This window comes from Pleurodeles waltl, chromosome 8, assembly GCF_031143425.1.
Source record: "Pleurodeles waltl isolate 20211129_DDA chromosome 8, aPleWal1.hap1.20221129, whole genome shotgun sequence".
Classification (NCBI taxonomy): domain Eukaryota; kingdom Metazoa; phylum Chordata; class Amphibia; order Caudata; family Salamandridae; genus Pleurodeles; species Pleurodeles waltl.
Window position 1 is genome coordinate 729,282,353 of NC_090447.1, and position 24,307 is coordinate 729,306,659.

Genomic DNA, 24,307 nt, shown 5'->3' on the forward strand with positions numbered 1-24,307 from the left:
CAGCACCCACCCAGCGGGCCGATCCCTCTGTCCCCAGGACACGTCAATCAGCAGTGTGTCCACCACTACAGGGAACCCAGGCAAACCCACCAACCCAAGAAAATCAGGGACCTGGGGGCCGTGGCAGTGTGCAAACGGCTCAGGGGACAGAGGCTCAGGAAAACAGGGAAACTGGTAGGACTGCTGTGCGACAGGGGGAGGACAGGCCCAAGGAACCCACTCTCCACGAGGGCCTCGCCAACATAATGGGAGCTTACCATCATTCCCAGGAGACGATGGCAACAGTACTGGCCAAGTTTCAGGAGACCCAGCGGCTGCAGGAGGAACACTATTTGGGGATCAGGGAGGACCTGAAGTCTATTAACAGCACCCTGGTCACTATTGTAGGGGTGCTGCAAGACCTTGTCAACACCAGGAGGGACACTGTGGCACAACAAGGGACCCCTGACACTAGCCTGGACGATGAAAAGCCCTCCGCCGGCGCTAGTGGACAGGAGGCACCGCCACAGGAACACGACACCAGCACCCCACCCCCTACAGATGGAGAACCACCCCGCAAACGGTTCCTGAGATCCAGGAACAAGACAGATAACATTGCCAAGACCCCCGCCAGGAAATGAGACCCCCCTGAATGTCACCCTTCTGTCCCACTTTGTCACCCTGTCCATCCTTAAACTGCCATTGCTCCACTTCCTATGCCCCTTTGTACAATGCACCTGTGAAACAAATAGACTGGACTCTGCCATGGACATTCCTCCACCATCACCCCTGCCCATTTTACATCCCCCTCCACTTATTTGCACAGAAATAAACACACTTCAATCACAAAACAATCTGGAGTCAGTCTGTGCTTTCACAAACGTGTAATTGCAATAACCATGGAATATAGCAATGTCAATTTAATTGTTCACATACCGATGTAACACAGCTGTAGGGCTGGAGGAAATATAGCAGAGGGCACAAAGTGGGACCCACATCTGTGAAATGGAAAGGCAAAGTGACACATCAGGGTCCATACACTGAGTGAAAATTACAGACTTATGCTAGCTCCAACAATAGTATGAGATGTGTGAGGCAGTGACATCTTCTTACCTGTGTCTCACTGGAAGTATTGCATGATTATGTTGTTTCTGTTGTCCATATCCTCTTCTTCTGCCTCCTCTTCTTCACTGCCCACAGGCTCCACAGCTGCCACTAGACCACCAGCTGGCCCGTCCTCATGCAGAAAAGGCACCTGGCGTTGCAAAGCCAGGTTGTGCAGCATACAGCAGGCCACGATGATCTGGCAGACCTTCTTTGGTGAGTAGTAGAGAGAACCACCCGTCATATGGTGGCACCGGAACCTGGCCTTCAGAAGGCCGAAGGTGCGTTCAATCACTCTCCTAGTTCACCCATGTGCCTCATTGTAGCTTTCCTCTGCCGTTGTCCTTGGATTTCTCACTGGGGGTCAGTAGCCATGACAGGTTGGGGTAACCAGAGTCACCTGCAAATGTCTAGGGACAACTATTAGACACACACTAACCCTTTGGGACAACCCCATACCCAGACAACTATTCACACTGTATAGGGTCCTTGTCCTCACCTATTAGCCACACACGGTGCCTCAGGAGTTGCCCCATCACATAAGGGATGCTGCTATACCTCAGAATGTAAGTGTCATGCACTGAGCCAGGAAATTTGCCATTCACATGGGAGACGTACTGGTCGGCCAAACACACAATCTGCACATTCATAGAATGGTAGCTCTTCTGGTTTCTGTTCACTCCTGCAGGGGGTACCAAGGCCACATGTGTCCCATCAATGGTACCTATGATGTTGGGGATATGTCCCAGGGCATAGAAGTCACCTTTCACTGTGGGCAAATCCTCCACCTGAGGGAACACGATGTAGCTGCGCATGTGTTTCAGCAGGGCAGACAACACTCTGGACAACACGTTAGAGAACATTGGCTGGGACATCCCTGATGCAATGGCCACTGTTGTTTGAAAGGAACCACTTGCCAGAAAATTGAGTACTGACAGGACCTGCACTAAAGGGTGGATTCCTGTGGGATGGCAGATAGCTGACATCATGTCTGTCTCCAACAGGGCACACAGTTCATGGATTGTTGCACAATCAAGTCTGTAGGTGACTATTACGTGTCTCTCTTCCATTGTCGAGAGGTCCACCAGCGGTCTGTACACCGGAGGATGCCGCCATCTCATCACCTACCCCAGCAGACGTGCTCAATGGACGGGAACAGCGAGCAGAGAGTCAGCCAACACTGAGGTATCACAACATGTTATTTGCACACATTTATTAATCTGCAATTTTCCTGTTACTGTGTGTATTCAAGGCCTACCGTGGTGTGATGCAGTTAGTATTAATGCCATGTGGGCCCCTGAAATGGCGGCTGCCTGACTTGTAAGGTGGGACAAGGGGATATGAGGTAACTGCTCTGGCGTTGTACACCTTTGCGGTAGGCAGTCGAAGACCGCAGCGCAATCCTGCATTGGTTAACATTGGACCCTATGGGTCAGAGGAGCTAATGATGATGTACGCCGACGGTGACGGTACGCACCGCTGCGGATGTGACTGCCATTTTCTGTCTGTTCACTCACTTGATACCTGACCTTCAACAGTAGAGGACCTACACTGCAAGTGCTGCTCTGACCTCAGTCTGGAAGTGAGGATGGCTCATGTGTCTGGGGAAAGGGCCCCTGCCTTCACTTCGGAGGAGTTGGAGAAACTAGTGGATGGAGTCCTCCCCGTACACACAACTGTACAGTCCTCCAGACAAACAGGTGAGTACACTGTGAGCATGCTGCATGGGCAATGCCTGTTTGCAGTGGTGTGGATGGACGATAAAGGGGGGGGGGGACTGAGGCCTGCATGTGCGGACGGTGAGTGTATGTGTGTCAGGGCAAGGGTGGGAACGTGGGCCAATGAGTATGATGGTCCGGACGGGTAAAGATTTTCTATTTCCCCTGTACCATTCCTCTAGGTCAGCGCCCACCAGAAGAAGGCTATTTGGCGTGCCATCGCCAAGGACGTCCGGACCCTGGGGGTCCACCACAGATGGAGCACCCACTGTTGGAAAAGATGGGAGGACCTTCGCCGCTGGAGCACGAAGACGGAGGAGGCCCAGCTGCGGATGGCCTCCCAACGTGGGAGGGATGCCCGTCGCACCATGACCCCCCTGATGTGCTGGATCCTGGTGGTGGCGTATCCGGAGTTGGATGGGCGCTTGAGGGCATCACAGCAGCCACAAAGGGGTGAGTACACTCTCATTCAGCTGACTGGGTGGGGGAGGTGGACAGTGGGTTCCCCTAGGCCAGGGCGATCTTGGTAGGCAAGGTCCCTTGTGAGGCAGGCTATGTGACACCCCAACCCCACTAGTGGTTCGTTACATCTACACCTAGTCAGGCTCCTGTGACTTCCATGTGTGCAGCAATTGGGCTTAGGCCTTGTACCCCATGGGCATGTGATTAATCTAGGAACTATAAGTGCATGGTATAGTGCAGAGGGCTGCTGTGTCTATAGTGTCCGCCAACGGTAGTGGTGTTGCATGCACTGAACATGTCTTTCTTCTGTCTTCTCCACCCTTTCTGTGGTCTCCCTGTTCTTGTTTGCAATAGCATCATCAGGCGGAGGAGCATTGGCATCGGAGCAGAAGGGAGCTGCATCCCACTTGGCCCTGGAGGGAGAAACAACGGAGCCACCAGTGGGATGGAGGGCGAGGCTAGCTCCACGGCGAGGACAGGAGCTGACAGCAGTGACAGCAACTCCTCCTCTGATGGGAGCTCCTTTGCGGTGCCGGGGCCCTGTGTGTAACCCGCATCAACAGGTACAGCTGCCACCCCCTACCAGCACCACCCTCCCTGCAGCCCCTCAGCGTGTGTCCCGTGCCCGCTCACCCAGGAGGGTGGGCATCTCCTTCTCCCCAGGCACCTCAGGCCCTGCCCCAGTCAGCCCTGCTGCCCTCAGTGAGGAGGCAATTGACCTCCTGAGATCCCTCACTGTTGGGCAGTCTACCATTCTGAATGCCATCCAGGGTGTTGAGAGGCATTTGCAACAAACAAATGCATACCTGGAGGGCATTCATTCTGGCCAGGCAGTCCAACAGAGAGCATTTCAGGCTCTGGCCTCGGCACTGATGGCAGCCATTGTCCCTGGGTCCAGCCTCCCCCCTCCAACTTCCTCCACCCAGACCAAATCCCCTGTACTTCAGCCTATCCCAAGCACACCATCAGACCAGCATGCACACACCTCAACACATAAGGGTGGCTCAGGCAAACATAAGCACAACACATCCCACAGGCACTCACACAAGCATCATACCCATGCACACATACCATCATCCACTGCCTCCACTGTGTCCCCCTCCTCCACATCTCCCTCCTCCCTCCCAGTCTCGTCTCCACTTACACCTGCATGCACTACATCCTCAGCCACGACCTCCATCACCAGCACGCCCATCACCACACACCGCTCACGTGCACTCACCTCCCCCACTACCATTAACACATCCCCTGTGTCCTCTCCCAGTGTGTCTGTGGGCCCTCCTCCCAAAGTGCACAAACGCAGGCACACACCCACCCAACAGCAATCCACCCTACAACAGCCTCCAGCCCATGCACCTTCACCCAAATTCAGCAGACGTACACCCCCTACAACCACTACCTCTACCTCCACTCCCAAACCCCCTCCATCTACCAGTCCCAGTGTGTCTAAAAAACTTTTCCTGGCTAATATTGACCTCTTCCCTACACCTTCCTCCCCGTCCTTCCCCTAGGGCTAGGCTTTCCAGCTCCCAGCCCAGCACTTCAGCCACCACATCCCCAGGCACAGTGGTGCCAGCAACTGCGGGTCATGGAGTGCGCCAACCATCAAGACTGCCAGTGTGCCACGGACCAAGGGCAAGGACATTCCGCCACCTGCCAAGGTGAAATAGGTGCCCATCCACTACCTCAGTCCTTTGGAGAATGAAGAAGCACTCTGGGCACAAAGCCCCCTCCAGAAGCAGTGGAGTACCTCATCCACTACCTCAGTCCTTGGCAGGATGAAGCAATCTGGGCACAAAGCCCCCTCCAGAACCAGTGGAGATTGACATCCACTACCTCAGGCCTTGGCAGGATGAAGCACTCTGGGCACAAAGCCCCCTCCAGAACCAGTGGAGTATCTCATCCACTACCTCAGTCCTTGGCAGGATGAAGCACTCTGGGCACAAAGCCCCCTCCAGAACCAGGGAAGTATCTCATCCACTACCTCAGTCCTTGGCAGGACGAAGCACTCTGGGCACAAAGCCCCCACCAGAACCAGTGGAGATTGACATCCACTACCTCAGTCCTTGGCAGGATGAAGCACTCTGGGCACAAAGCCCCCTCCAGAACCAGTGGAGTATCTCATCCACTACCTCAGTCCTTGGCAGGATGAAACACTCTGGACACAAAGCCCCCTCCAGAACCAGTGGAAATTGACATCCACTACCTCAGTCCTTGGCAGGATGAAGCACTCTGGGCACAAAGCCCCCTCCAGAACCAGTGGAGACTGTTATCCACTTGAGAGACTGTGGATTTGCACTCCCCAGGATAAAGCAGTGGGCAAACCACCCACTGAAAAGACTTGTGAGACTGTGGCTTTGCACTCCCCAGGGTAAAGCAGTGGGCAAACCACCCACTGAAAAGACTTGAGAGACTGTGGCTTTGCACTCCCCGGGGTAAAGCAGTGGACAAACCACCCACTGAAAAGACTTGAGAGACTGTGGCTTTGCACTCCCCAGGATAAAGCAGTGGGCAAACCACCCACTGAAAAGACTTGAGAGACTGTGGCTTTGCACTCCCCAGGATAAAGCAGTGGGCAAACCACCCACTGAAAAGACTTGAGAGACCGTGGCTTTGAACTCCCCAGGATAAAGCAGTGAGCAAACCACCCACTGAAAAGACTTGTGAGACTGTGGCTTTGCACTCCTCAGGATACATCAATGGGCATGGAGCCCCCTCGTGGAGCAGTGGCGTTGTGCGTTCATCAGGCTGAGGTGCCCCCCTCCCGCTTCCTCTGAGGTGCCTGTATATTTTCTATGTGATGCCCCTCCAGTGTTCTCTCCGTTTGGAGTCAGGATCATGTGTGGGCCTCGCCCATGCATTTTGGGCCCAGTGGTCCACGGACAATGATTGGTGCACTATCCGGACTTGTGTAGTTGTTGTACATATTTGTATATACTGGATTTTGACTTTTGACTAATGGATTTTTATTGATTACAATTGTGACAATCATTTCCTTTTGTCCTTGCGTTATTCATGTGGGGGTAGGGGGTATATATGTAATGTTGCACATGTATTTGTGTGTATGGTGTTGTGGGTGAGGGTGGGGGTGTAGCGTGTGTGTATGTCACTCTCTTTTACCTCCCCCCTCCCCTGTGTTGTAGGTGCAGTACTCACCGTGGTCGTCACCACTGTCATTGGAGCTCCTGATAGAGGAGCAGGAAGACCATCGCCGGCAGGATCTGCAATTCGGGCTCCATGGCATCCTGGTTCCTCGTGGGGTGTGGAGAGGTGAGTGTTTTCCCTTCTGTGTACTGTTTCCGCCATGTTTTTATTCGCGTTGGTTCCGCCTCGGAAAAGGTGGCGGATAGCCGTGTTGTGATAGGGTGGGCGGTACATTGTGTTACACCTGTCTGTTGGCGGTGTCCGCCACGCTGTTTGTTTGTACCGCTGTGGCAGTCGGAGTGTTAAAGTGGCTGTCTATGTTGGCGGTTTCCGCCACGGTCATAATTCCAAGGTTTTTTCCGCCGGCCTGTTGGCGGTATTACCGCCGCTTTAACACCGACCGCCAGGGTTGTAATGAGGGCCATAGTGTTCAATTCAAACCTAATGCAAAATTTGTGCAAAAAAGTAATTTCAACTGTGGAAATCACAGAGGAAACCAGCTAAATAATTCTATTAAGAAATAAATTAAAACCCTCGTAAGTTTTAAATGTTACAGCCTTTCATATTTTCAGAGACAGCATGTCATCTACATTAACCCTAAGATGTATTTACATTGGCAGCATCCTCCATATATCTGGAACATCTAGTTGAACAGAAGCAAATTATGTCTCATTTCCTGTGGTACATAATTTGTAGTGAAAGCAAACAAAAGTCCCCAAGTGCAAATTGGAAACTCTCCAACATCTCATACACATAATGCATCTTATGGCTGGTTGAAACATACTTACGTTGCAGTTATTGGTCTCACATATCTCACTAATTGCCGAAATATGTATTAACAAAATACTGCAAAGTGGGCTAAAAAGAAAACTCAAAAATACATCAATGTTGTAGTGTTCACATACATAGATTTTATTTTTTACTTGGGTGGAGACAAAGATTTCTGGAAGAGAAGATCAGTGAGCTTCCAGTCAGTCAGTCAGTCAGTCAGTCAGAAATACTTTATTCGACTCAGAAGAGCCATAAAATACATAGTCAATTGCATATACAATAATCAGAAAAGAATATAAATAACAATATCCGGATAATCACATATTACAAAAATTAATAACACTTGGCAATTCCAATAGCATCAAGTATAAAATTTAACACATCATGTATCGTCTCTTCACTTCCCAAGTCGTGTAGATATGAATAGGCGAAATAGATGGACCTAATGCCTGAAGACAAAAGCACAGGACGTAGAAACATTCTCCTAGGTACAATATATCGATTACAAAAGAGAACAAAGTGCAAAGTGCTTTGGGGAGAGTTGCCGTCACATGTACATGGCGGGAGTTTTTTAAACCAAGTGTCTTGAGTAGGAAATGCTACTAAAAAATGTATAGACTTCAAACAAAATCTAGTCAATAAAAACCTGTGCTGCTCTAAAGGAATAAAAGTAAGATACCGATTGTGGCGTGGCGGCTGGCGCAACAAGCTCTCCAAATCCCCTGATGTCTTACTAGTCAAATTCGATTGAGAAATAGAATGCCAATAGAGCTCCTTAGTCCTCTCTTTGGCCTTGCCTGGTAAAGATTTAGGGGTATGGAAATATTCCCAAAACAGGAGAATAAGGAATTTAACATATCTGAGACTGGGAATATCCATAGACCGATCTGCAGAATTGAGCTTTGGGATTTAACCAGACTCTTAACCAAAGCAATAGAGGTTGCAATCTTATAGAGTCAGCTATGCCCCTCAGACCAACTTCATCATGACAAAAAGCGGCCAGGGTGTGTTGCAGAACTGCTAATAACCTCCTCAGAAACTTATTCTCCACTACCTGAAGGCTGTACAATTGCTATAGCTCCACAACCCAGCTCCGAACGACGCAATAGAGAAATATTTAATTTAAAAAACAGACAGCATTTCCCCAACTTCCTTGAGAACCTAAAAACAGCATCTATGGCTATTTGAAATTGCAGAACATGAACACTAGTTAAAAATTTCCAGTTAAAACCAACAACTATTGAGATCCAGAGGTAAGTACAATTCAGAACTTTTAATATTTCTGAACCTTCAAGAACACATTTCTTAGTTTTTTATAGCTTTGGACCACTCTTCACCACATAGGACTTTGTTCTATTTGTTCTTAGGCCAAGGCTCCCCATGAAAATATTAAAAGCATGCAACAAAGTTTGAAGGCCATTTACTGTTCTTGAAATAAGGACAGCATCGTCAGTGTAGGGGTATGACTGGGACTGGCTGGTAATTAATGAGTGGCAAATCTTTCCCCATCTTACACAAAACAATCTTCCAAACCATTTATATAGAGACGGAAAAGGGAAGGTGGCAGCACACACCCCTGTCTAACCCCCTTTAAAGAGGGAAATTCTTCTGTCAGATCGTCCTCCTGACTAAAATGACCCTAGCAGAGGTGCAGGCGTGAAGTCTGCTGAGAAGAGAAATTATACCTTTATCAACCCCCATGTCTGACATAACAGCCCACAATTTTGATCTGTCAACTGTGTCAAAAGCAGGGGACAGATCCATAAAGGCAAGATGGACACAGACTTTTTTTGGCCTTAGTATATTTTTATACTATCAGTGTCAGATTGAGCGTCTGTTCAGTTGTACCCAACCCCAGGCAAAACCTGAACTGTACCTTTGATAAACAGTCGGTCTCCATAGCCCAGGTCTCCAATTCTGCTAGTACAACTCAACCTAAGATTTTAACAGAGCTGTCTAAGAGGGAAAGTGGACAGTAACACTGTGGTTTGGCCCTGCCCCCTTTCCTGAAAAATGGGCACAATAATCGCCTTTATCCAGGTGTCTATCAGGGGGCCTGTTACAACAGATCTTAAAACGTTGATCATTAATGGCCCCCAAAATTCTGGTATAGTTTTGTATACATCGGCAGGAATTCTGTCAGGTCCCAGGGCTTTGTCAGGGGGGCAATCTTGGATGGCCTGAAGAACGTCAGATACTTCAATTGAGTTATAAAGGCTATGACTAAAGAGATATCTATCCCATCGGTGGGGCCATTGACTACTTCCTGGAGGATATTATCCTCTATTTTGAAAGATTTAGAGAAAGACTTTACCCACAATTGGGCTGGGATGATAGTATCTATTACAGCATTATATTTACCAGCCAATGGGGTGGAATTAACCACTCGCCAGAAAGCCTTCATATGTTTATTATTGCTTGCTTCTGTTAGCTTGTCATAGGCCTTCTCCCTCGATTCCTTCTTCCTGGCAACAAGGATGTCCTTCTATCTCTTTCTTGCCAATCTAATAGCAGTCTGATTACGTGGGGAAGTACCAATGGCCTTATTTAGGGCTTTGAGGGTGAACAGGCATGCATGATTGAACCAACTAGGGATCCTATCTTTATAGACACTTATTTGCTGTAACTTATCTGACATATAGCTTGTTAATGCAGAAAATGCCTCAATAATTTTATGCACAGGGGTGTTTTCCCCCAGAGCAGCCATGACCTCTTCCTTCTTATTTATCATCAGGTCTCTGTAAAAGCTACATTTATCAATGTTTTCCCACTTAATGGCCAGGCCTTTCTGTCCATTAATCCTCAGCTCTGGTTGCTGGACCTCAACACCAGAACCTTTATCCAGGCCCATCCTAGTTTCCAGAATTAGGGGTTTATGATCACTTATACAAGTTAGTGTCACACTAAACTTCCCTACAGAGTGGGTTAAATCTTTTGAATAAACTATAAAATCAATTGTAGATTGAGCACTTCCTCCATAAAACGTAGGGACCCCTGGAAAAATGATAGAGTTGGCGGCCAGCATTCTATTGAGTGTGTTCCCATAGGGGAATGTATAAAGTGCTGTATGGGGCAGTCATACCGCAACAATCTAAAAGTTTAGGTTCACACAAATGGGCATTAATACCTCCAACCCAGATAATCATAAGTTTCTTCTTACTTTAGTTTGGTAGCTTATGCACCCTAGTCTCAAGACCATCAATAACGCTAGTGTCTGATGAATCAAAAATATTGTTGTAATAATTAATCAACAAATCGTCATATGAATCAGTTAATTTGAGGAGATGAACCAGGTAATGTGGTGTTGCATCAGCAACACGTACATCCACCCCCCCTTAAAAGTACAGATATAAATGTGACCAAACCCCCCTTGGCCCTTCCTGATGGAAACTTGACTACAGAGGCACAGTAGGTGGTAAAACCGTTAATATGAGGAGGGGTCTAAAAGCCAAGTCTTTGACATCAAATATAAGAATATTGACCCACAAGCCTTGACCAATCTGGATTAGCCTACTTGGCCCTGAGCCCTGCCGCATTCCCTGAGGTAATCCCAGGAGTTACAATAGTGGAGATATTTGCTGTTCTGATAGGCTGTAAATTAGATAAAAGAGCGAAATCAGACTCCAGATCTCCACAGAAGGCATTTCCATTGGCTAATGGTCAGTCCAATTGCTCCAAAGAGTTCAGAGATCCAAAACTATTAGATAGTGGCAGTGGGCAATCGAAAGACTTGGACTGAGGGGGGCTGCAAAACCTCTGCTTATCTGACCTTTTAGGGTGAAAATGTCGGGGGTAAAAAGGGGTGCCAATAAAGCATGCCAGCCGCTGTACTCTGATAGATGCCAAATCAAGTGTTGATATTGAGGAATGATAAAGCAAAACACTCACTAGTTGTGGATTTCTAAAGTTAATGACAATACAATCCCCTGGTGAAACTTTGCTGGTTGAGTCAATCCATGAGACCCTTCTCACAGTTGACATTTCTCTAGACAAATCTGAACTCCACCCTGAGTACTTCCTCACCCAATGCATAACCTTATTTAATAATGAGGTGTGGGACTCAGGCTGGCCTACATACGTTTTATAGAATTATAATAAATGGGGCACATGCTGGGGAGATCCTGAGATATGGGGCATGGGTATTTAAAAAATCGAATGGAGTACCCTGCTTAGGGCCCTTTTGGACTAATGTCTCCTCAACCCTCTGCTGATGAATTCGTTTTTTACTATGGCCCTTAGATAGAGAGGTCGGGATTCCAGAGATAGATCCCTGCATGGGATTTACTCCCCCCCTCTGATCTGGTGGACAGCAATTAAGGCCGGGAGACGTATATGCTCGGCAGTTTCAAGTGCAGATTTATTACCCCATGTCAATAACGGGGCTGTTGTTTCCCATGCAGCTAGTAGTGCATTAACCTTACCTTCTGGAGACTCCATTTTGTTTAGAACCAAGGAGCACATTTCCTTTATGTCCTTGAAATAGTTATCAGTTGAGCTAAGTTGAGCACATGATTTAGCAGATGACTTCTTGTTAACAGTACTTTCACGGGAGACCTTCTTGAGAGCCTTTGTTTGTATTTTTTCCTTGCTTATCTTTATACCTGGTAGATCCTCACCAGGTAAAATAATAAGGTTTAGACAAGGCGGCACTGAACTAAGAAGGGGGCTTGCCATACTGGGGGGGCCTAATTGCCTACTCTTTTTTAGGGGGGACTATCAGTAATTGCAGGGGAGATGGGCTCAATCAAAAGCTCCTGTTCCCGAACAACGCATGGGTTCCTCGATTTGATTAAAGGCTTCTTTACATGAGAGACCACCTCTTTGTCCTCTCTTTGGTCAAGCTTCTTCAAAGTTGAGTCCATACTAACTACCACCCTCCCTATCTCAGACTCAGTTGCACCCATCACAGAGGTTAGATAGCTGGTTTTCAATTTCGGGCCAGAATCCCCAGTTAGTGTGCCTGCCATCGCATGAGTACCTTTCTACTTCCCCATCGGGTCTCCCGTAAGAAGAGCCTAGCGCTAAACTAGTTATAACTAAACAAAACTACAGGCTGCAATATCAGCATATGCCATACTAGGTATCCAGGGCTAGAGACGGGGCCCAGCCTCATCCGGCTGCTGACTGGTGCAGACATGCCCGCCCTTGGCCCAGTATTCGCCTACGTGCGTCCCACAGCGAGAGAGAAAGTCTGAATAAATGCACATCTGGGCACGAAAGGAGCATTGGAGTGGCCAACTGCCGTGAGTAGACCTGGGAAATTTAGTTATGGAGCCCACAGCCCTTCAAATGGCAGTCTGAGCATCCCTCACAGCGCGAGACAAGCTCTGAGTAAATGCGCATCCGGGCTCGAAAGGCGCAGCGGTAATGGCCATCTGCCATGAGTAGGCCTGTGAAATGTAGTTCTGGAGCCCCGGCCTTTCAAATGGTGTCTGAGCATCCGGCGCAGCGGGAGAGAAGGTCTGAATAAGTGCACCTCTGGGTGCAAAAGGAGCAGTGGGAGCGGCCACCTGCTGCACATAGACACATTAAACGCAGATCGAACACTTCTTTGGTGGAGTTTAGAACCTCCTACTCTGTTCAAGATCACAGGCTCCTACTCCCGGCACCAGGAAAAAGAGATCGACCTGAGCCTGGAGTCCATGAAGACAAGGGTAGGGGTACCAACCAACTCTCACCAGAGAGTCTCTTCCTCGTCTCCTAAAACAGAAAATAGATTGGACTACAAACCATAAGTCAGAGCACTTATCATAAAGTGGCAACACACCCTTTCAATTCAGTACATATTCACTCTCCCAAGTGTAGATTTAACACCTTCATATTCAGGCCCTTTGGAGTCTTAATTTCTAGTTCAATAATATATTTTGACTCTTTGCTTCTCAATTGCAACTATAGAGTCCCAGTTCGTATGTCAGGGTCTACTCTGTCTATCTCAAGTACTATAATAGGTTACATTCACAGTAGTGAAAATCAGTAAAATGGCGAGCCACCAGGAAGTGGTTGTCCACATTGTAGATTGCTATCATGTGTTCAGGTAAATGTTTCTTTACTGGGTGGAAAGTACTCCCAACATATAACTTGTCACATGGGCATCTTAAAATGTAATTTGCATGTGCAGTGCAACATGTAATAATTTTCTCAATCAATCTGTACCCTACTCCAGATGGTATTTGAAAGGTTGTTAGGCTCTTCCTGGTTTCATTTCCAGCTCACAAAGAAGCCTTTGAGTACTTTTTCAATCCGTTTCTCTTTATGTGGTCGAAATGTCACTGTATACTAACCAATCACAAAGTGATCTGCTTTTCGTAAAAGTAACCATAGGCTTGGGGAAGATCTGATTGGCTATCACACTGTCACACTTTATAATGTGCCACCTTACTAATTTTGTTGTTGTAGGTCATGATCATGGGTGTATACTTCCTCTCAGGATCTGTTTTGTGTGTATCAATGGAACTAAATAGGGTTCTCTGGCTTTCTCTGAGCCCCTTTGTTTGGCTTGATTAATCACCCAACCAGGGTAACCCCTTTCACTGAACCCTTTGGACATAGTCACAAGTTCTGCTCAAAATTATCAGTGGAACTGCAGTTTCGGTTTGCCCAGAACATTTCCCAATCAGGAATGATCCATTTTAGTGCTTGAGAGTGGCCACTCTGAGCATGTAATAAGGTGTTTTCTGCTGTAGGTTTTCTATGCAGTTTAGTTTCTAAATGATCTCCTGATACCTCCACCAGAGTATTGAGAAATATTATCTTACTATGACTAATCTTGCAAGTGAGTTTCAGGTTTTGACTGTATCTCTTTAAAGAGCATAGGTCCATTTTGTTCCAGCAGTATTCTGCTACGTGTAACAAATATATATGAATGCTAAATGGTTTCTCTTCCTACATTGGTATTTTAGCCAATGTAGAGATGAATATATTTTAAAATGTCTTTTAGAAGGATATTTTCTTCTCTTCCATTTTACCATTAATTTATTTTCATTGTTGGTCAAAGGCTTTTCTTGGAAAAATGTCTGACAGTAGAAATTAGTGATTATGATCAAGAGACTAAATAAGAGAGTATATCTTTTCTAAATAAGTTGTAAATATTCTTAGATAAAGAAAGTGCTTCATCAGCTCAGTGAAAAGACGCATTACAAAGCACCATTTTGCATAAAACAACCAAAAGGTTTGACTCAGACGTGCCTGAAAAAATATTTTATATTTAAACAAGAAAGTAATAGTGCAGACCCTATAGTAACATGAAATCAGATGTGAAAACATTGGCCACAGCACACAGAGAGTAATGTCCAACAGTAAGGCAGAAAAAGATATTCCTGGTGTGGTTCCGAGAGTTGAGGGAAGTATAAAGTTGAAACGAGTCTCAAATCCTGTTTGCAGATGGTGTCTTTATTCGTAGGTGCTTAGAAAGCATTAAGTCATCATGGAGATACAGCCAACACGTGTTTCGTCACACAAGTGACTTTATCAAGGCTGAGTAAATGGTAAAGAACTGAAATAGGTATGGCTGCGCCAGGCAGCTGCAGGTGCGTGTGTAAAAGGCTTGCATGAAATCGAAGATATGAGAAGGCCCTGATAAGCCTATAAAATGACCGAGTAGTAGCGTAGTGGTGAGCTGTCCGGTAAACGCGAGACGCGAGATCGCAGCCATACCTATTTCAGTTCTTTACCATTTACTCAGCCTTGATAAAGTCACTTGTGTGACGAAACACGTGTTGGCTGTATCTCCATGATGACTTAATGCTTTCTAAGCACCTACGAATAAAGACACCATCTGCAAACAGGATTTGAGACTCGTTTCAACTTTATACTTCCCTCAACTCTCGGAACCACACCAGGAATATCTTTTTCTGCCTTACTGTTGGACATTACTCTCTGTGTGCTGTGGCCAATGTTTTCCCATTTTTGCTCTAGGGTACTCCTAGTACCCGTTTTGGTGCCTACCGGGCAGTAAGGCACCGGGCCATTCTGCACCGGACTTTACTCTCACTTATCTATTCTGTTTAAACCACATGTCTACTGTCTAGAAGAGCGGCACCTCTCACCCTTACTGCCCCATTTCTCTGTTCCATGAAATCAGATGTGAAGGGTTGTGGATGATAATCCACTGTCATGATTGGCTCTTGAAAAAGAGTTAAATAATCTTATTTCATGGTGACCCTTTGTAGGAGCCTCAATAAGTGTAACAAGTTACTTAATGATTTACATGTATTTAATACCATTACAGTAAAAGAAGAATTACCTGGATGTAGTGAAACAGTGTAAAGTCCATCTTTTTAGGTCAAAGTCTATCAGACAATGCAGCGTTTGGGTTACAAAGATTTCTTGAGCACATTTGGAAAGTTTCTCTTGGAATGCATCCCACCCATTGCTCACCATTAGCTTAGTGTTTTGCAAATCCAAGTTGATTGTTCTCTTTTTGCTGGCTTTATTTGTTTTACGCAGTCCAATATGTCTTTGCCCCTCCTCTGGAGCATAACTTGTTTACTGTATTCTTCCATGAGTGCTTGCTTTCTGTAAATAAGCCTTTTCTTTGTCTTCTTATGTTGTCCCTTTTGCCGTGCATTTAAAGAAAGAGGTCAAATGGTGGGCTCTGTCTTCCAGTGGAGCTTGGTGTTTACTTTTCTTTCTGTGACTTCAAAGTGAGAGGATTTATGTGACAATCATGCTGGGTACTGAGGTTGGAAGATGGCTTTATGCAGCTTTTTTTCCTGCACACAACAAAATTTAAATGTCAGTGACTGACTGTGCAAATATTTCAGAATATATCAGAATTAGAAAAGCACTAATGTAGCACATTTTTTGTAATTCTTAAGTGTAGTGGAAATACTTTGGAAACCATCAAACAAATCAATGCACTAGGTGATGCCATTTCCACATATTATTATTAGTGTGCTGTATAGTTGTATCAATAAAACTGTTGGCCTATTTAAGTGTAATGCTCATTTCAATTGAAAATGGGTTGTCTATAATGACAGTGTGCTACCACACCCTCTGCTCCCCTACATTCCACAATACTCTTCTCCCACTATGCTATGCCACTGTGCTCTACGCCTCTCTATGCCATTGTAAATCACTCTACAACATTCTACACCACTCCACAACACTCCACACCATGCCATTCTACTCTTCTCTGTGCCACTCTACTCCACTCTATGCCATTCCTCTCAGCGCAACTGTGTGTAATTCTAATCCAATCCACACCACTTTATGACACTTCACTCTGTGCCGTTCCACTCTATGACACTCTACTCCATTCTACTCCAGTGCACTCTAAGATGCTCCTCACTACGACCATCCACTCTTCACCACTCCTCTCCACTCCACACCATTCCACTCTACGTCACTCCACTCTCCTCCATTCTATGCACCTTCACTATAGGACACTCTACTCCACTCTACGTCCCTCCACTCTATGCCCCTTCACTCTATGGCACTCCACTTCCCTCTACAACACTCTACTCTGTGACACAACACTCTGTGACTCTCTACTCCATTGTCTCTCCACTCTACACCCCTCCACTTTGCAGCACTTTGCACCATCCCACTCTACATCACCCTACTCTACACCATTCCACTCTAGTCCACTAAACACCACTCTACATCACTCTACAACTCTTTCCTTTATACCACTAACTTTTAGCCATGGTGAGCAGCAGTCACGCTTCTGTACAACATGACCAAAACCCATTAGCAAAGCAAATAGCTGTTGCATAGGACAGAACTATTGGCTTTGCCAATGCTTCTTTCTATTAGAATTTATCAAAGTTCCAGTAAAAAAGCCCTTCATTCCCTTTTTCTGATTTTCCCTTTTCAATCATGTTACATGGGGAAGACAGGAGTCTGCCCTCCATTCACTTGTCATACTAGCTTGTATTAAATTCAGTCTCAAACTCTCTTCTTTATAAATCATTCTAGGTTTCCAGTGTTGACTGATATTTTCACCTAAATGTGAGTTTGTTACCTCTCTGACCTTATATTTCCTTTCACCTTTTCTTCATCCACTCAGATAACATTGCACTACATTTTCATTGTGGCACTTCTCCTGTGTAGACTTTAAATCCAAAAGTCTTGAACCTCCTTAAATATCCAGACCTCACGCTCTCTATAAAGCGTCTGTTGATTTGCTGTTGCGGTGATGCCAGGGTCACAATTCTAGGTCTGTAATTCACTACATTTCTATTTAGTGCAAGGAGCTTGTGGTGAGTTAAAAGAACAGCACAATAATAAAACATTTAAGGCTATTTTCTGCCTGCTCAGATCTAGAAACTAAGATGAAACATATGCACAAACAGGCTCCTTAATCCCTTGGTTTCAGACGCTCTATTGCAGAGGAAATCTTATGGAAATTCCTTTGCTAGTGAATTCAGATGTCTTCCATCCTCTGCTAACCAACCTTGCAGAAAACAGTTCCATATTTCACTCAAGAAATTGAACCCATGTACGATCCATTTCCCTGGTTTATATTGAGAATCCCATTTAAAGTAATCCATCAAAAGTAAGTAATAAAGATTATCTTGCTTTGTGGATTGATCGCAGTCATGTAGCAATTTAAACTAGCAATCCTTTAAATATTTACAGTTACCCCACTTTGACAAAGTGCACAAACCACTACAATCTAATTTCCCTGTTTGCTTTGTCTTCTTCGCAATTATTGACACCATATCGCAGCACTGTCAGACGCCATACAGTTTGGTCGACGGAACTTTCCCCCATTCTATTGCCGTGAATTTAACTTAGTATGCGACATATTTGCAGGAAACTGGCACGTCAGCCCCCGGGGAAATATGCCCCGATGTGTTCTGTAGACACAAACGCCAAAGCTGGGTCTCAGCTTCAAGAATGTGAGCTGCAACGTCACGTTCTAAGAATTCTGTGTGTGTTAGCTATTTTCGTATTTGACATCCAGGCTGCTTTATAACTAGACAAAATTGTGGTCTAAGTTCGGAAACCTCCATTTAGCTTTATCCCTCTTAAGGAGATGCATACACTTTAAAACTGCGGGTGTGTGGAATCGGATAGAACGTAGGTTAGGTACATTTTAACGTTCCTGCCTCAGAGAAAGAAATGCTCAATGGATTGAAGCAGCCGGAATGATAGCCACAAATAAGTGGCTCACATTCACCACATCAACCTAACTTTCCCGTACACAGGTCTTACCTCTTTTCTTTCTCAAACTAAGGTTTACTTGACTGCAGATATTTTTCAGAAACAAAGTATGTACACTTTTTAATTCTCATGTTCTGATGCAATATCTTTTATAAACAACATCTACGGTTGTTAATTTTTGGATGCATGATTTTTTTCTGCCTGCTGCGAAATGTCCAATCAGTATTATGCCATGCCCGTGTAGCACTGAAAAGAGCTCCATTAAAAGCAATTCCAGAAAAGTAAAATTAAAATTGCTAACTATCGCTTGGATAGTATTAAAGCCGACCCCTGTTTCTCCCAAACAGACTTGGGCCCTCATTACAACCGTGGCGGACGGTGCAATGTTGGCAGTAGGACCGCAAACAGGCAGGTGATAATTATTGCCCCATTATGACATTGGCGGTTTGGCACATGCCAAACCGCCAATGTCACTGTCCGCCACGGCGGTAACGTCCGCCAGGCTGGAGACAACGGTCTCCAGCCCGGCGGCCGTTACCAGTCTGCCTGCGGGATCATGACCCCGCATACCGCCATGGATTTCATGGATTTTGAACCGTCACGAAATCCATGGCAGTAGGCACTATCAGTGCCAGGGAATTTCTTCCCTGGCACTGATAGTGGTCTCTTCCTCCTCCCCCTCCCTCCCAGGAGTCCACCCCTAACAACCACGACCCCCCTACTGCCCCCCAAAGGTGGTAGGGCACCCTCCCCACCCTCGACCCCCATAGGTCCCCCCAAACATACCCCCACCCTCCCACTCACACACCACTCACACACATATACGCGCACTTACAAGCACACATGCACACATACACACACGTTACATCCCCACTACACACATCACACCCGGCAAACATACACGCACCCACACACCCCCTCTAAACACTCACACCCCCATTCATGCACACACCACACAACACCCCCCCAACCCCTTCCCCTGTCGGACGATCACCTTACCTGATTCGGTGGTCCTCCGGGAGGGAACGGGATCCATGGGGGCTGCTCCGCCGCCAGCACCCCGTCACCAGAACACCGCCATGCCGAATACTGGAACGTAATTCGGTGAGCGGTGTTCTGATGACGTGGCGGTGACAGAGGAGCAGTCTCCACTACACCGCCGACCGCCAGTATGGCTGCTGGTAGCTCTCCGTCCCAAAAATGGCGGGGGGTCGCCACCAGTCATAATATGGTTGGCGGAAGACCACCAACACTGGCGGTCTTTGGCCCAGTGGGACCTCTGCAGTCTTTCAAAAAGACCGCTGAGGTCAGAATGAGGGCCATGGTGTGGAAAAGGGATACTTACTAAGAGACTCATTATACAGCATATTTTTACTGACACAGCCGAAAAAGCTCAAGATTTGGAGAACCATACGTTTGTGTATCTGCAAAATAATCCCTTGCTGCAGGGCATGAACGGTATCCAATAATGTTAATGTGCTTATAACAAAAAAGGTGTGCCCATAACAACATCTGGACACAGTTCAGATAGGTGATTTATTGATGCTTTTCTGCACCATATTCTAATAAATTAATTTACTAAATTTCCTTTATGAAGGGGCATCCTGGGGAGATACTCTTAACTGACCATGCAAATGATTTCAAACAGGACAAATAGGAACTATCTGATATAGCTGCTTCAGACCAGCAATTGTTGTCTTCTGTGCCGTGGCAGAAGTTGGGTTGGATGGTTGGACCCTGCATGGGTTGAAGAATGGTACTAGCGGGCTTTTGCAGCTTCTTGGAATCCTGAATAAGTGACTTTCTATGGATAAGCAAGGGATGATACATCTCTCGCTGTTAAACATATACAATATGACAGAGGAAATGCTTTGTATTACTCAAAGCATTTAAAAGGCTACAATAAATGTATGTAGATTTATGAAGATATTTGTATTAGACATTAGAGTGATTCTTTTTGATATACTTTATTGGTCGCTTTGAAAAAGTGGTTTATAAGTTGGGGTGCATTAGTGTCTGCCTCAAGTAATAAAGTCATTATATTGTTAGGTTCAGTGGAAGGTTTCTGTAATTTAAACCTGAGCTTCTACCCTGGTAGCTTTGATACAGAGCTGATATGCTTAATTTAGATCAAATATATAGAGCATTTAAGAAGTATCAAAAAAGATAAAAAGTCAGAACACAACACAATAAAAATCCTTCACCAATTTATAAAAATAGAAAACAGTATAGTAATTACAATGACACCAACAATACAAAAATCAGATAAGGGGAACAAGAAATATGATTTTTTAAAGAGTTTAATTAGAAAAATGACCAAGTAGCACTAAGGGCCAGTGGTAGTCGGTAGTTGCTCTGCATCGAGACCTAAAAGTGGTTTGAAACTTAACATGATGGAGCGTGGGACAAAGTTGACCCCGTAGGGCCTGGAAGTAGGGAAGTTCAAAACCATTTCTTAGTCCTAATCTCAAAAGGAGCTTTTTTGAGGAAAAACTCATCTCCAAGTAGGACAAACCTGAAATCCAATCCAAAGGTATGGGCTGCCGGTGGGATACTTTTCATATTTGGTACCCTTGAAGTTCTGGAGCAAAAGTTTTTTAAAAGTTTCCAAGCTTATTTAGGTTGTTAAACAACCTGAGAAGCACACTTCCAAGAGCCCCAGGAGGAGCACTGAGATACTCTTGCTGTGTCAGACAGAGGGAAACAGCAAAGTCTAGTCCATGTCTAGTTGCCACTGGTCATCTGTAATTCTTTACAGGAATGCCCTTTTTAGCTTTTTTAGATCCCTGAAGCAGTCCAGGGCATCAGCCTTGTGATTCTTGGAGATCTTTCTGTCCTTGGATTTTAAGTGGGGGTGGGGCCCAAACTTCTCACACCCTTTTCATAGATTACACATGCCAAGTGCAGCAGGTTCAGTCTGCCTGGTACCCTTTTGTACACCCAGCAGTGTTCTGAGGAAGACTGTGTGAGGATCCAGCTTTGTTGAGTTCACAAGCCTGAGAGGAGGGGACACCCTAAGACACTCCAAGTTCAGTACTTAATTTTAAATAAAACTAAGTGTCAGAGACCTCACCAGGAGGCCATTGCAGTTTGCATCACCCATTGACCCTGCCGGTTCAACCAGTGAGAGAAACAAAACATCTATTAACCATCATTCTCCTACAGGTGTGACAATTCAGACTTTTCCGACCTCTAAAAGTATAAGAATGGCTTGGGTGGTATGAATTAATTATTTTTAACATATATTGATCTACAAACAACTGTTGTTGTTCTCATCTACAAATTATACAAACAGCACCACTATGTGGCAGACTGTCATAAGTTAGGGTGAGGACAATTAAGTGCTGCTGCTGAACACTGGAAACCACTGGCTCAAATCAAGCACTGTCCTAGTTCCTCTTTGACCAATGAAGTGAAGGTTCCCAGGTCCTATCCAAACCACTTTTGCAGCGCTTCCTGGTTGCTTTGCTGCAAAAGGCCCACAAGCAATGTGCCAAGATGGCAAAGGTCTTTAACCAGATCTAACACTAAAATTCAGTTTGAAGCAGGCACTGTACCCAAGACAGATGTTCAGAAGAACTCAAGCAGGGTCCTTCAGAAATCAGACAGAGGATACACATGAATTATCCTGGCATCCTGTTCTCAAACCTTCGAGTGTGCTAAAGTGTTACATGTGGCTCATAAAGATCTAACAGACAGAATTTGACACATTGATTTCCATACAATGTCCCAGTCCCCAACCTGTATATTGTATTGAGCTCAGTGAGTCATCCCTGTCCATTTGGGTCAGCCTATTGTGTGCTCCTGGGTTGAGTTTCACACCTCTATCACACCTCTTTCCGGGCTGAGCATAGGTGGGCAACTGGCAGAGTCTAATGCAAATGAGCCTTCAGACAGCACAGGGAATTAAAGGATGTAGAGTCTTCCACAGCCTGGTACCCAAAGCATGACTAGGCCATACACGGCGCTGTATTTACATGTTTTTATTTCTCTGCATGCATGTGTAAACTCTAACATTCTAAACTTACTTTTGTTCACATTCTATTCCAGCTAATATGTCACACTGATACAGACCCTCAGGGGGCCAAGAAGGTTATCTTCCAAATCATGCAGGACACTACATCTCCCCCTCATTTAAATTTAAAAAAAATAAGTTTGTAGAACATCATTGGACATACACAAGTAGTTATACATATAAAGACATTGTACAACTATATCTCTTCAATTGATCTTCTTGGTACTTTGATCCATAAACCAGATCTGTTTACAGGAAGTTATAAACTGTCATCTTCAATGTCAAAAATTCCTAAAGATGGTGAGGAGTCAACAACTATGTTGTCAGAATCATTTGTGTCACTATATTGAGTTGAAGACTGATGAAATACAGGCCTGAAATGAGAAGAGTCTCTGGTTACAGACTTCCCAGGCATTGGACAGTCACCATGTGTCTTTCGGTGAACACTGCTTGGAAAGGTTCAGCATCATAAAGTACATTAGATTTTCATTTGTGTAACTTTTGACCAATCACCTAATATCTTTTTGTGGATGAGAGATCTTTTGCATGTTGCCTCTGGTCTGCATTAACTTTCATTTTCTGTTTGTGAGCCAAATCCCTTGTACCAATCATGTTTTCACATATGTCTCTTTCTGTGATCCATTGAGGTAACTTTGTTGTCATTGCTCTCCTGAACATCAAAGTCGCAGGACTTCACCTGTGGTCGAGTCGGGTGTTGAATGATAAGTTTGTAAAGTAGACTTTACTACTGCTTCTCAAGAAGTGCATGCTGCTTTCTTCAGCTTACTCATAAAGTGTTCAGCAAGTCCATTGGTCTGTGGCCATAAGGGTGTGACTTTTTAGGCTTTATTATCCAATGCTTCAGAAATTCTTTAAATGATTTGCTGTTGACGGGTGGATCATTGTCAGACTTTACAATAGCTGCTATGCCCCATGTTGCAAAGATGCCATCAAGTGCTTCAATTACTCACTTGTGTGTCATGGATGAAAGATCTTCGACCAAAGGAAAATGTGAATATAATCACCATTAAGTGATGTCCAGCATCAAGTGGACATAAGAAATCAAATGTCTATTCTTTTCCAGGAATATTTAGGGAGTTCTGACATGCTGAGAGTATGTTGAGTGACTTTGGTTGACAGACATTTACATATGTGACAGGCCCTGAGTTACTTTTGAACTCTTTTATCAAAGTATGGAAATCAAACTCACTCTCAGATTGCTCTCTTTGTAGCAACAATACCATGATGTCCTTCGTGAGCCACTTTGATCATATTTTTTCATAAACACTATGAAATCAGGATCCTTGATCCTTGCAGTATTATTTCTTCCTGAGTTATGGACAATTTATTTTAACATTCTTGTACTGTTGATACTCTCCATCATTACTGAGAGGTCAAATGTGTTTATTTCACAACTGATGTGTAATTATATCTTTTAACTTCAGCAGGTCACTATAGTGACTTGTGGCAATGACACTTTGGGCCAAAGACAAAGCAGCTGGTGTGCTTGTCTTGACAATGAAATTGATGTAGGGCTCAGCCATTTTGGATGGAGTACCATGACCTTGACTAGGCACTCTTGGAAAGTAGTCATTGCGATTTTGATCCTTCCATGACAATTCACAATTCTATAGTCACATTCTTGCAATTGTAGTCCCCATCGTTCCATCTGAGGAGCCACGTTGGCTTTTGGATTGCCAAAGATGGTCAGCAAAGCTTGATGATCAGTCAACAGCATAAAAGGCTTTCCCTCCAGAGTAAAAGGCTTTACCTTCAGACATACATGGAAATCTTCACAAGCCCATACTTCAGCCAAACATTCAGTCTCAGGCTGTGAGTAAGCACGTTCTGTTTAAAACAAACTTCTACTGGCACAGGCCAAAATATGTCATAATGATTTTGTGTGCCCCCCCTATGCTATGGAAGTATAGTGCCTACCTCAACAGGGCTAGCATCAGCCACAATCTCTGCATGAAGCTTTGGATTGCAGTACTCCATTTCCGTG

At 45.2% G+C, this 24,307-nt stretch overlaps 1 protein-coding gene across 6 annotated transcripts in view; it reads left to right on the forward strand.

Moving 5' to 3' along the window:
• Nucleotides 1-24,307, forward strand: part of EPHA3 (EPH receptor A3) — an 853,173-nt gene that overhangs the window by 91,904 nt on the left and 736,962 nt on the right. The gene's annotated exons all lie outside the window — the stretch shown is intronic.